The sequence below is a fragment of the Lithobates pipiens genome, unplaced genomic scaffold (genome assembly GCF_037356315.1).
Source record: "Lithobates pipiens isolate NorthernLeopardFrog02 unplaced genomic scaffold, aLitPip1_a1.2 Scaffold_37, whole genome shotgun sequence".
Taxonomy (NCBI): domain Eukaryota; kingdom Metazoa; phylum Chordata; class Amphibia; order Anura; family Ranidae; genus Lithobates; species Lithobates pipiens.
Window position 1 is genome coordinate 15,101,420 of NW_027507825.1, and position 14,223 is coordinate 15,115,642.

At 47.1% G+C, this 14,223-nt stretch overlaps 1 protein-coding gene across 3 annotated transcripts in view; it reads left to right on the forward strand.

Annotated features, from left to right (window-relative positions):
* Positions 1-227: 227 nt before the first annotated feature.
* Positions 228-14,223, forward strand: part of TC2N (tandem C2 domains, nuclear) — a 141,270-nt gene continuing 127,274 nt past the window's right edge. The window contains exon 1 of one of the 3 annotated variants that reach the window (XM_077466755.1): positions 228-355. The gene's annotated coding sequence lies outside the window, so the exon portion shown is untranslated. Of the gene's footprint in view, positions 356-10,013; positions 10,154-14,223 lie in introns of those variants that run through there. The other 2 variants (XM_077466754.1, XM_077466756.1) reach the window with 2 other exon arrangements.

Below are 14,223 nucleotides of genomic sequence, written 5' to 3' on the forward strand. Positions count from 1 at the left end.
GATACCAGAGAGGGGTTATTTATGATGGAGGGGGACAAAGGGCCGCCCCCTGGGGTCCATTGTCCCGCACCCTTTTGTCTGCTTTGTACGCTCATCGGCCAAATACTTCCTCCTTCATGTCTGACAACAATGACACAGTAATACACACACCTGTTCTATGACCAATAAACTAGAAAACAGAAAATTATATAAATAAACCAGCGCTGAATCACCGCGTTACGATAAGTTGGATGGCCAGCCTCACTCTCCATCTGTCTAAGAACGCAATCCTGCCTGGAGGTCACATGACACGTCTTTCCATATAAACAATCACTTCTCAAGACACAACTGTGAGACGCCAGGAGACAGACTAGAGGTACGTCTAATCATTTACAATACAATGTATCTAAACCCAAGATCAACATGTAGCAGCTTACCGGTCCTTAGATGTGGCGGCTGCATTAGTTTTCCTTTTTCACGCTTTTTCCCACCTTTTATTTTCACCTGGTGATCTTATCAGTAACACACTTCCAGTTCTAGGATGACCGTTCTTACTTACTGTACTGCATCTGTGGAAAGGGGCAGCATTGTGACTTTAGTCGCAGTGATTTTAAGGTTTTTTTTTTTTTTTTTTTTTTATAAACAAGCATATCATACTTACCTCCACTGTGCGGCTCATTTTGCACAGAGTGGCCCCGATTATCCTCTTCTGGGGTCCCCCGGTGGCTCTTGTGGCCCCTCCCCCACATGAGAAACCCCCCCCCCCTAGGAGAAGCGCTCTCCTGAGGGGGTTACCTTGCGGGCGTGTTCCCGAGACAAGTATTTGGCGTCCATAGCCGCCGAATGTAGGACTTGGCCCCCGGCGTCCCATGTCATTGGATTTGATTGACAGGAGCAGGAGCCAATGGCTGTGCTGCTATCAATCTATCCAATCAAGAGCCGAGAACCCCGGGCAGAGAGACAGCGCATCCCCGCCGGGTCAAGTTCCAGGGCTCAGGTAAATAAAACGGGGGAAGATGGGGGGCCGGTCACTGCCAGGTGCTTTTTCACCTTAATGCATAGGGTTTACAACCCCTTTCAGGACAGCAGGTGTCTTAAAAGAGAAGTTTGTTTTGTTTTTTTTGTTTTTTTTGTTTTTTAGGAATCATACTTACCTCGGTGGATGCTGCATCAGACCCCCGGCGCTTTTGCTCTGAGAACCGAGCGATCAAACACCGCCGATCGCTTGGTTTTCAGAGCTCCCTGAGCAGAGAGCTGGTGACTTTCAATGAGCCCCCTCCTCGCTCATTGAAGTGCTGGGTTGTGGAGGGGGTGGCCAGCTCAGTCTCACAGCGGCTTGCTGAGAGGCTGACCTGGGTGTCAGTCCAGGCACCTGGCGGATCCAAACTTTATTGTCGGGATGACGCGGTGCCTGGACTGACTTCTGCGACATCAGCAGAGAGCAGACTTCAGCCTGATCTCTGCTGAAAACGGGTCACAGGAGTGCAATGTGATCCATAGGAGAAGCCCAGCCAAAACAAGCATTGGCTGGCCTTCTACTTTTACCACTTGCCGTCCAGCCACTCTCATTATACGGCAGAAGCTTGTCTCGTTCCCGTAAATTTCCGTAGCTGTAGGGCAGCCTCTTTAATAGCTACAACAGGCGTGTGCGTGCCACCGGAGGCGCCCATGGCGCATTGGGAGGGGGCGATGTGCATGGCTGATGGCCACGATGTCTGCTGGCCACCCACGATCACTCCACAGAGAGCCAGAACAGGGATCTGTCAATATAAAGAGACAGATCCTCGTTCTGACGGGAGTACAAAGCGATAGTTTCTTCCTAGTGATTAGGAACAGCGATCTCTCTCTCTACTTCCAGTCAGTGCCCTCCCCCCACAGTTTGAAACTCCTCCCAGGGAACACATTTAACCCCTTGTTCGCACCCCCAGTGTTAACCCCTTCCCTGCCAGTGTCATTTAAACAGTAATCAGTGTATTACTAGTAAAAAAAATGAATACTAATAATAAAAAATGCCTTAAAAGCGGGAGTCCGCCGGGACTCCGCGTTTTTTTTTTTTTAAAAGCCAGCAGCTACAAATACTGCAGCTGCTGACTTTTAAAATAGTGACACTTACCTGTCCAGCGCGCCCGCGCTGTCGGCACCCGACGCCGATCTCTCGATCGTCTCTCGGGTGCTGCAGCCGCCATCTTCGGTATGGGAATCAGGAAGTGGAGCCTTACGGCTTCATTTCCCGGTTCCCTACTGCACATGCGCGAGTCGCGCTGCGCAATAAGGATGGACCCGCTGCCTCTGGGATCTGTGTGTTTCCCAGCAGGCAGCGGGGGACTTTCGGAAAGGGGCGTAATCTACGCCCCTTTCCGCAGAGAGCTATCCCGGAAGTGGGTGCAGATACCTGTACTGTACAGGTACCTGCACCCCCCTCCCCCCTGAAAGGTGCCAATTGTGGCGCCGGAGGGGGGGAGGGTTCCGATGAGCGGAAGGTCCACTTTAGGGTGGACCTCCGCTTTAAATCTACTCCCTGTTTTATAGACGCTATAACTTTTGCGCAAACCAATCAAACGCTTATTGCGATATTTTTTTAACCAAAAAAATGTAGAATATATATATATATATATATATATATATATATATATATATATATATATATATATATATATATATTATATGGCCTAAACTGAAGAAATTCGTTTTTTTGAATTTTTTTGGGGGGCTAGTATAGCAAAAAAAAGTGCAATTGTCAGTTAAAGTAATGCAGTGCCGTACAGAAAAAAAATGGCCTGTCATTAAAGCAGAGTTCCACCCAAAAATGGAACTTCCGCTTTAAGGGAAGGTGACGCCCCTAACATGCCACATTTGGCATGTCACTTTTTTTGGGGGGGGGGGGGGGGCAGATGCCATCTTTTTAGAGGGTTCCAGCTCCCACTTCCTCCTGGGGCTCCACGGTGCCGGAAGTCAGTTCACCTCTCCCACCTCCCTCTCGGCAATCATCTGGGACACGTCACAAGTCCCAAATGATTGTCCCGGCCAGTCACAGCGTGCCATGCGTCTCGTACATGTGCAGTGGAGCCACAGCCAGGTGCCCACAGTGACAATGCCGGTGTCTTGTCATATAAGGTCCCCCATCTGATAGTGTCCGCTGTGTACTGCGCATGCGCAGTACACAGCAACACAGATTCCGAAAATTGCCGAGGATGAACGGCGCCTGCGCCGTGAGTCCAGGTTCTATCCCCACCATCCAAGTGGACATAGAGTAGGAATATAAAAGAGCCGAGCACAGCGAGGCCGAGCCCAAAGCGTGGCGAGTGTAGCTCGCCCGCGAGGGGCCCTCTAATATTCACAACCCTAGGTCCACTTAGATGGTGGGGCTACCACCTCCACTCACGGTGCAGGTGCCGTTCAACTTCGGAGATTTTCCAAAGCTTCGTCTGCTCCGTACTGCGCATGCACAGTACGGGGCGGACGCTAAATGATGGCCGGACACTATATGGCACAACACCGGCACCACAGAGAGAAGGGGGAGAGGAGCAGGCTTCATTCCCCTGCATCGCTGGACCCTGGGACAGGTAAGTGTCTGATTATTAAAAGTCAGCAGCTGCAGTATTTGTAGCTGCTGACTTCTAATTTATTTTATTTATTTTTTTTAAGCAGAACTCCGCTTTAAGGGGGCAAATCTTCCGGTCCTTAAGTGGTTAACTAGTTGAAGACAAGGCTTTTTCTGGCACTTTGTTTACAAGTTAAGCATTTTTTGCTAGAAAATTACTTATAACCCCCAATCATAAAAGGGGGGGGGGGGGAATTGGGGACTTTGAATGAAGCCATGGCCGGGTATGGTCATGTGCCTCCATCCCTATCATTATGAAGAAAAGGAGCAAAAATGCAACAAAAAGGGTGGGGCTTGATACGAAGCTCATGGTAACAAAATTTATGGAATAGTGGATACTAAAATATTTAATAATACATAGATACATGTTTACATACATTAATTTTAATAAACATAGAAATGCACACTTCCATAGTGCCAATTTCTAAAACAGTAATATCTGGTAGTAACATATTTATAAACATTACTCACATGATAAGATTAACCACTTACTTACCGGGCACTTACTTACCCTTCCTGGCCAGATCAATTTTCAGCTTTCAGCACTGTCACTCTTTAAATGACAATTGCGCGGTCATGCTACAGTTTACCCAAATTACATTTTTATCATTTTTTTCACACAGATAGAGCTTTCTTTTGGTGGTACTTAATTGCTGCTTTTTTTTTTGCTAAATAAAACAAAGGGACAGAAATTTTGAAAAAAAAAAAACTTTTCATAGTTTATTATAAAATTTTGAAAACAGGTAATTTTTCTCCTTCATCGATGTGCGCTGATGAGGCTGCACTGATGGGCACTGATAGACGGCACTGATGAGGCGGCACTGAGAGGTGGCACTGAGAGGTGGCACTGATTATTAGACACTGATGGGCATTGACTGGCAGCACTGGTGGGCATTGATGGGTGGCACTGTGGGTACTGGTAGGTGGCACAGTGGGAACTGGCAGGTGACATTTGTGGGAACAGACATGGCTTTCCGAGTGAGGGACCGATGTCCCTCTGACAGAAGTCGACGATCGGCTTTTTCCCCCTCACACTGATAGCGTGAGGGAGAAAAAAATACCAGTTAGCGAGCTTCTGTTTAGATCACGTGATCGGCCATCATTGGTTGACAGCTGATCACGTGGTAAGGGGCCGGTATCAACCCCTTACCCTGATCTGTGATCAACCAAGTCTCAGACTCGGTGAACACAGAGCGCGCTGCGCACGACTCGCTCGGGTGCACTGCAGCCGTCTTTCGGCTATAGCGCGGGTGCCAAGTAATTAACCATTTCAGTCACGGGAGGATTTACCCCCTTCCTGACCAGAGCACTTTTTGCGATTCGGCACTGCGTCACTTTAACAGACAATTGCGTGCTCGTGCAATGTTGTACCCAAACAAAATTGACGTCCTTTTTTCCCCTCAAATAGAGTTTTCTTTTGGTGGTATTTGATCACCTCTGCGGTTTTTATTTTTTGCGCTATAAACAAAAAAATTTGCGTCAATTTTGAAAAAAAAAACGCATAATTTTTTACATTTTGCTATAATAAATATCCTCAAACAATATATAAAAAAAAATTTTTTTCCTCAGTTTATTCTTCTACATATTTTTGGTAAAAAAAAAAAAAATTGCAATAAGCGTTTATTGATTGGTTTGTGCAAAAGTTATAACGTCTACAAAATAGGGGATAGATTTATGGCATTTTTATTAATATTTTTTTTTTTTTAATAGTAAATGGCGGTGATCAGCAAATGTTATCGTGACTGCGACATTATGGCGGATACGTCGCACAATTTTGACACATTTTTGGGACCATTCACATTAATACAGCGATCAGTGCTATAAAATTGCATTGATTACTGTAAAAATGTCACTGGCAGTGAATGGGTTAACCACTAGGGGGCAGGGAGGGGTTAAGTGTGTCCTGGGGCTTGTTTCTAACTGTCTGGGGGATGGGCTAGCAGTGACATGAAACTGATCGCTGCTCCCGGTGACAGGGAGGAGACGATCAGTGTCCTGTCATTAAGCAGAAAGGGGAGATGTGGTGTTAAGATCGGCATCTCCCCGTTCTTCAGCTCCGTGACACGATCGTGGGTATTCCTGCGGACATTGGTCCCGCGGGCACGGAGCTCGCGCCAGGCGTGCACACAGTGGGAAATTCAAAGTGACGTACGGGTACGCTACTATGCTCAGCCGTGCCATTCTGCCGACGTATATATACAGGCGGCGGTCGGCAAGCGGTTAAGGAATCCACCAACATTCATATACACATATTGAAAGATAGCACAGTCTATGGTCTTTCTGATCCCTGTCACAATAAAAATTGTACATATGGGCACATATCTTAATGACGCGTTTCGCAGCTTTAAGCCGCTCTTCAGGAGAAGACGTGATGTATCTGCAATGGGAGAGTACATTAACTAAGTAAACTAGCTTGTATCAATATAGGGGAGGATAAATAGAAACCCCCCCCCCCATATTAAACAAGATCACTTACAGGTGTATGTGCACTTAATGGCGCAATGTCAGGGACCGCGAGCCACCTGAGGGCATCAGTATCGATCGGGAGCTGAGGCGGCATGTTCCACGCGCGGCACCCATCACAGACAACGCCCCTGGCGGATCCGGGCACACTGAGCATTCCTGGTGTAAACATGGGAAGCATCAATGATGAGCGAGTCAATCAAGTGAACCAATATTGGATTCTAGTCCCACCCTTTTTGTTGCATCTTTGCTGCTTTTCCTGCTGCGTTTTTGCTCCTTTTCCTCACTTATAAACCCCAAACATTATACTTTTATTTTATTTTTTTAGCAAAGACACTAGGGAATAAAATGGGGTCATTGCAATTTTTTTTTTTAATGTCACACGGTATTTGTGCAATGGATTTGCAAAAGCAATCTATTTAGAAAAAAAGCTCTTTAATGAATGAAAAAAAATATATAACAATATTTACTCCAAATTTTTTGTAAAACATCTTTTCGCTTGTGGAATGGCGACAAACTACGGTACTTAAAAATCTCCATACGCAATGCTTTAAACGCCTTTCCCGGTTACCTGTTGAGAGTTACAGAGGCGGTCTAGCGGTAGAATTATTGCTCTCGCTCTAACGTTCGCGGCGATACCGCACGTGTGTGGTGCAAATCTGGTTTACGCATGGGTTCGCTTTTGCGTGTAGGCATGGAGGGATGAGGGTGCTTTAAAATTAAATAAGAATTTTTCTTCTTTTTTTTTACTTTATTTTTACACTTCCCTTAAAGCGGACCTCTACCCTGAAGTGGATTTCCGCTCATCTGATCCCTCCCCCCCCCCCCTCCGGTGCCACAATCGGCACCTTTCAGGGGGAGGGGGGTGCAGTTACCTGGATAATCTGCACCCACTTCCGGGACAAGACCGCCGCAGATGCCCCCCCCCCCCCCCGTTGTGTTCTGGGAAACACACAGTTCGCAGGACACAGCGGGGACCAGTAGAGACGCGCATGCGCAGTAGGGAACTGGGCAGTGAAGCCCCAATGCTTCACTTCCCGATTCCCTGACAGAGGATGGCGGAGGGGGCAGCAGAGAAACGAACGATTGCTCGTCATCTGCCGCCGACATCGCTGGACCCCGGGACAGGTAAGTGTCAATTTATTAAAAGTCAGCAGCTGCAATATTTGTAGCTGCTGGCTTTTAATATTTTTTTTAAAAGGTGCAGTTCCTCTTTAAATTTTATATTTTTTTAAAACTTTTATTTCTATTACAAGGCATGTAAACATACCTTGTAATAGAAACATGCATGACAGGTCCTCTTTATGTAGAGATCTGGGATCAAAAAGAACCCAAATCTCTTCTTTACCTTAAGTGCTCATGCACACGGACGTTTTAAAAAACTGGCTGCAAAGCTAGCTCAGACGCCTGGAAAAATCGTCATTAAAAACGTGATTTTTATCGCATTTTGCATTGGCGTTTTTGCGCGTTTTTTAGCGTTAGCGTTAAGTAGCGTTTTTTAAGAAACACATCTCTTGGCTATAGCACTCAGAAAACAAAGAAAATATGTTGCGCGTTTATGCGCGTTTTTGCGCGTTTTCCCGCGATTCGCGTTTTTACAGCTCTAGCTCCACGCCACAGAACGCACTGGTCCTGGGTTTTTTTTACAGCTTAAAAACGCCTATGCCATTTGCAGCTCAAAAACGCCTAGGTGGGCATGAAGCCATAGACTAACATGGACAGCCGTTTTTAAGCTGCAAAAAAAGCTCAAAAAAGCGGCTGTAAAAACGTCCGTGTGCATGAGGCCTTAAAGGGGTTGTAAACCCCTCGTGTTTTTTCACCTTAATGCATCCTATACATTAAGGTGAAAAAACTTACCAGTAAACCAGTTGCAAATCACAACATATATTATATGTTATATTATAAAAATATGTTTGCAGTCGGCAAGAGCAGTAATAAATCCAAAACCAAAAATGTTATATATTGCACCTTACCAATCAGTTGTGGTGGCTGCATTCCTTTTCTTTTTTAGGCTTCCTTCCCTGTGTTTTCACCTGTGATCTGGGCAGTAGAACTTCTCCTGTATTAAAGAGCCCCCACTCTGACAATGCTGCTGTCTAAAGGTGCCCCCTGTCCTTCATCCAGTCTGGGGGGGGGGGGGGGGAGCCAGTCAGTGATAAATGGTTTGTCTCATCTGTGTACACTGATACATCTGACAGCTTGTTCTTTTGAAAAACAACAGACTTACTGGCCAGCTCATCAGATGAAAATAGAAGAAAGAAAGCCTAAAAAACAAAATGATAGCAGCCATCACATCTAAGAATTGGTAACCTGCAATCAGGTATGTACTGGCCATTGGGACTACAGGGAGTTTCCCGGTGGGCCGATGGCTCAGTGGGCCGGTCAGGTGCAGTCCTGGAGCCGCTCCTCTCTGACAGTGAGTGATTGCAATTTCACTCCTGTTAGGAGGAGTAGCTGCCGTCACTTGCTGGAGAGAGCATTAGGCTTTCTGCTCCCTCCAGCCTGCAGAGGGAGATAGACAGCTGGCAGATGTTCCATCCTCTCTCCCTTTATCACTTGTCACGTATCACATGACTGGAGAGAGGAATGAGAAGCTGCCTTCAAAACTGTGAGTACACTGGGGGGAGAGGGAGGACACTCTGATGTAAGGGGAAGTGCTGATGGAGACACTCAAAATTAAAGTGGGCCGGCCATGATGAAGTCCAGGGTCAAATTTTTGTCCCAGTCCAGCCCTGCCTGCAATATAAATAAGTGTTTGCTTTGGGGTTTAATACTGCTTTAAAACTATAAAACTCACAATCTCCATAACATAGGAAGGAGGTGTTCTGCTGTAGTCTGCAGAGAACAAGTATAAGCGATAACTGTCATTTGAGGCAAAGAGCACAGGAAGTTAGCCTAGAAAAACGACTTCAACTGTATATTTAAATAAGGCAAAAGAAGGAAGATAAAGGTAGTTCACTGTTAGTGTTTACATACACTTTAAATCCGTACTGGACAACTTTCTTGTTCTACGAGGGGCTTTGAATACAGCTCCTGATATTACCAAAATGTCCACACATAACATTTAGTGTATGTAATGCTACAGAAATCTGTCAGAGACTGCAGACACACCACAGGAGACGGTCAGAGACTGCAGACACACCACAGGAGACGGTCAGAGACTGCAGACACGCCACAGGAGACGGTCAGAGACTGCAGGCACGCCACAGCAGGCGGTCAGAGACTGCAGGCACGCCACAGCAGGCGGTCAGAGACTGCAGGCACGCCACAGCAGGCGGTCAGAGACTGCAGGCACGCCACAGCAGGCGGTCAGAGACTGCAGGCATGCCACAGCAGGCGGTCAGAGACTGCAGGCACGCCACAGCAGGCGGTCAGAGACTGCAGGCACGCCACAGCAGGCGGTCAGAGACTGCAGGCACGCCACAGCAGGCGGTCAGAGACTGCAGGCACGTCACAGCAGGCGGTCAGAGACTGCAGGCACGCCACAGCAGGCGGTCAGAGACTGCAGACACGCCACAGCAGGCGGTCAGAGACTGCAGACACGCTACAGCAGGCGGTCAGAGACTGCAGACACGCTACAGCAGGCGGTCAGAGACTGCAGACACGCTACATCAGGCGGTCAGAGACTGCAGACACGCTACAGGAGATGGTAAGAAAAGAGAAAAAAACATACAAATAAAAAAATGGAGTCAAATTAATATTTTTTCTTCAGTGGGCAAAAGAAAACACAGACTACTGTCTGCAGAGACCCTACAAAAAGTGCCAAAGGGCCCCCGATGCAGCCCCCAGTTTGCAGGTTGGGCATTAGGATATCAAATGCAACAGTCCAGATGTTGTTCTCATATATAGCCACATCAGATCATTACACAGAGAACTTGTATCGCTCAGCTGGCACCATACCTCTAATCTAGGCTGACACAGGTAGCTAAACCTGGCAGTGCCACCCCTTCCTCCTCCTCCTGCTGCTGCTGTACAGCCCTTGGTGTGTTGGGGAGTGTGCAGAGGTGACACCCAGCTATGCCTCCAGGTAACCCACACCCTGTGCTGGCTGCCGTCACAGCTGGGTCCAACTGGTGAGGTTCTGGGATTCCCTGGTGCTTGCTATGGCAGGTAGGTTTCCTCTGTGCTGCTGATTGCAGTATTATGTTCTATATTAGCAGCAGAAGGTCATGTATTAGATTCACCAAATTCATACTATACTGGGTGTATTCAATTTAGAAGTCGAGCAGTGGTAATTGTACAGGTAGGCAGGCCATAGCCAATTAGAGATCTCCCCCCCACGAAAATGATATATGCCTGAGACTGACAGCTGGGATCCAAAACAATACTTGTAGAAGGGCTGCAGCTCAAGAACGGTACTTTGCTTTTCTATCCTCCCACCTGCAGAGTCATTTTCAGCTATTTATAAAAAATCTTTCTGACGGATAACCTCATACTGCGTTTGGCACTTGTCAGCAAATTGACAATAGCTTAGAGACATACCACAGGAGATGGTCAGAGACTGCAGACAGTACAGGAGATGATCAGAGACTGAGAACATACTACAGCTGGTCAGAGACTACAGACATACTACAGGAGATGATCGGAGACTACAGACATACTACAGGAGATGGTCAGAGACTACAGACATACTACAGGAGGTGGTCAGAGACTACAGACATACTACAGGAGATGATCGGAGACTACAGACATGCTACAGGAGATGATCGGAGACTACAGACATACTACAGGAGATGATCGGAGACTGCAGACATACTACAGGAGATGATCGGAGACTACAGACATACTACAGGAGATGGTCAGAGACTGCAGACATACTACAGGAGATGGTCAGAGACTGCAGACATACTACAGGAGATGGTCAGAGATTGCAGACATACTACAGGAGATGGTCAGAGATTGCAGACATACTACAGGAGATGGTCAGAGACTACAGACATACTACTGGATGATCAAAGACTGCAGGACATACTACAGGAGATGGTCAGAGACTGCAGACTACATATGTGATCAGTGGGAAGAATGCACCCTTGGGATAACTAAAGAAAAAAACTGATTGCGGTCAGCGGTTACTTATATGAAAGGGGAAATCTACAGATTTTATTTAACCTCTTATTTTTGGGTATTATTATTTTGGGTTTAATGTGGTACAATATAAATTTTTCCTGAATGCAAATCTACACAAACCAAAAACCCCATGACAGATGGAAAGTACACATTAAATGTGTTATGACAACATCCCCCCCATGCCTTTTAAAAAAAAAAGTGCATTTTATTTGTAGCTGGTAGAAAGGAAAATCCTGGTGAAGGTGCCCTTGTGGTTCCTGTACAGGTTCACAAATCCGTCTGATTTTCTGACCACATGCTCACAACCAGTGATGGGGTCAGCCAAAGAAATGACTATAATAATAGGAAGGCAGTTAACGGCAGCTTCAGGACAGGTTTCCGTCAAAGGAAGCAGTATGTGACATTTGCATGTGTGATTTGTTTACATAGAGTTTTGGCATAAATGCCCAGCCAGCTCACTTGGTTTCCAGTTCTGTTTAACCAGCGGAGGAACTTCTGTTCAGACGTCATTAATTTGCACTATCCAGATCCCCTGCAGCCATTGGAAACCACTTTGTCAATATGGATGGGCGAGTTTCCTTTATGTCTGACGATTTAATTATCACAGACCTCACAGTAATGCATGCAGAGGATTGCATTTGGATGGTTTATTTAGTACAGGGTACTTGTATAGAGCTGACAATTTACGCAGCACGTTTCATATATATATTACACAGTCACATCAGTGCCGGCCCACAAGGAGCTTACTATTTAAGGTCCCTAACTCACATTCTTACATACACAGACATAGTAGCAAGTACCTCACAACCCTTTAAAGAGGAAGTAAACCCTGATGAGTTTACTTCCTCTTTCATTCCCTGCAAAGGTAAAGCATAATGGATTACTATGCATCGCATCGCATCGCATAGTAGTCCATTATGTGTCACTTACCTGACACAGGAGCCAGCGAAGTCACCGCTGTCCCCTGTAGTTCCGAGCGCCCATCTTCTTGGTGGGTCTACGTGGGTCTCGCTGCTCCGGCGCTGTGATTCGCCGGAGCAGCGATGACGTCACTCCCGCGCATGCACACGGGAGCCGAGACTCGCGGCATTGCCGTCATCGACGATGCCCCGCTCAGTGCGCCTGCGCGCCGCTGTCTACGGCGCATGCGCCGTAGACAGCGGTGCCCGTCTTCGGGCAAATATCTCCTAAACCGTATAGGTTTGGGAGATATTTCTTGGACCTACAGGTAAGCCTTAATCTAGGCTTACCTGTAGGTCAAAGTGGTTTGTAAGGGTTTACAACCACTTTAAGATGTGAATGAGGGACACCAATCAGCAAATGTATGCAGGAATAGGACACACCCCCTGCCACTCCCCCTTAAAGGAGAATTGTACAAAAAAAAAACAAGATTGGTTAGAACCCACAAGTGCTTTTTTATTGGCCTTTGGAATTGACAAATGCAGCAATTTAGAAATTAGATGAAAGGTTTAGCACTGGAAAACACTTTTTGATAGATAAAAAGTGCATTTTATATAAACTATATGGATCAGACCAAAATGAGGGACAAATGAGGAGGAAAGAGGGACAGAGGGACATTGCTCCAAATCAGGGACAGTCCCTCCAAATCAGGGACATTTGTGAGCTATGTAGTAGGGCGAATATAGACAGGAGACAATTAACCTACCAGCATGTCTATCAGTGTTACCAACGGTCAGTAGTGCCAGCCAGTAAAAATAAAAATGGGCACTTTTCTCCTGCCAGTAAAAGCAAAAGGTTGCCAGTAAAAAATATGGCTGTGACACTCGGCTCCTTGCTATGAGAAATGAAATACAATATATTGCTGAGATCGGGGACATGCAAGGGCCAGTCTTCACTAGGGGGACCAGATTTCCAAACTGACATTCAGAGACCCCCCCTTCCCCAAAAAAACTGGGGGGGGGGGTTTGGGGGGAATGTAGTCTCAGGGTTGATGAGGAATTCGGGCGGCGGGGGTGATTTGTCGTGTGAATGGCTGATGGTTCAACTCACCATACTGCAGAATCAGTGCAAACCCTGAGCTTGTTATTTGCCACCGTCACCTGCCCCCAGATGCAGCTTGCCACCATTGCCTGCCTCCAGATGCAGCAGGCCACTTGCCACCGTTGCCTGATGCCAGATGCAGTGTGCCACTTTCCACCTGTAGCCTGCCACCAGATGCAGTGTGCCACTTTCCACCCGTAGCCTGCCACCAGATGCAGTGTGCCACTTTCCACCCATAGCCTGCCACCAGATGCAGTGTGCCACTTGTCGCCTATAGCATGCCACCAGTCCGACACACCAGAGGTCCGGGAAAGTGAACGCCCCCTCCTGCCACTGATGTGACTCCTCCCATGCGGGGGCCGGTTGGGGGTTGTCACATCTTGAGCTCTGAGGGGTTCATGCTGGGACCTGTAGTCCTTCACTTTGGGGGGTAACATTCCCCCCAAAGTGAATGACTACAAGTCCCAGCATGAACCCCTGATATCTAAGGATGTGCCCCCCCCCCAAATTGAAGGACTACAGGTCCCAGCATGGACCCCTGAGAATTAAGGGTGTGACCCCATGGATTTCATGTGCTAATGCTGGGGACTGTAGTTCTTTCCTAATGGGGGGGGGAGGGGAACAAATCTACAGTTCTAAGTGGTTCATACTGGGATCTGTAGTCCTTCACTTTTGGGGGTCACATCCCCTAAAAGTGAAGGACTACAAGTCCCAGCATGAACCCTGCCCTGATATCAAAGGATAAACCCTCCTTCCAGCATACTTATCTGCCTACCTCCTCTCTGCACTCATCAGTGCTATCGCCAGGTTGACACACACACACACACACACACACACACACACACACACACACACACACACACACACACACACACACACACACACACACACACACACACACACACACACACACACACAGAGCTCCTGTGAAGTGCTGACAGTTCAGCACAGAACGCTGGCTGGGGGGGGGGGAGCTGACTGCTGATTTTAACCCCGATCTGTCATGGTGTGGGCTTTGGATTTACTTGCCTTTCTACAAAACTCATATCTACGCTTGTACTTCTGCATGCTGCTGGCTGGACAATGCAGGGAGGAGGTGGGTGGAACTAAGC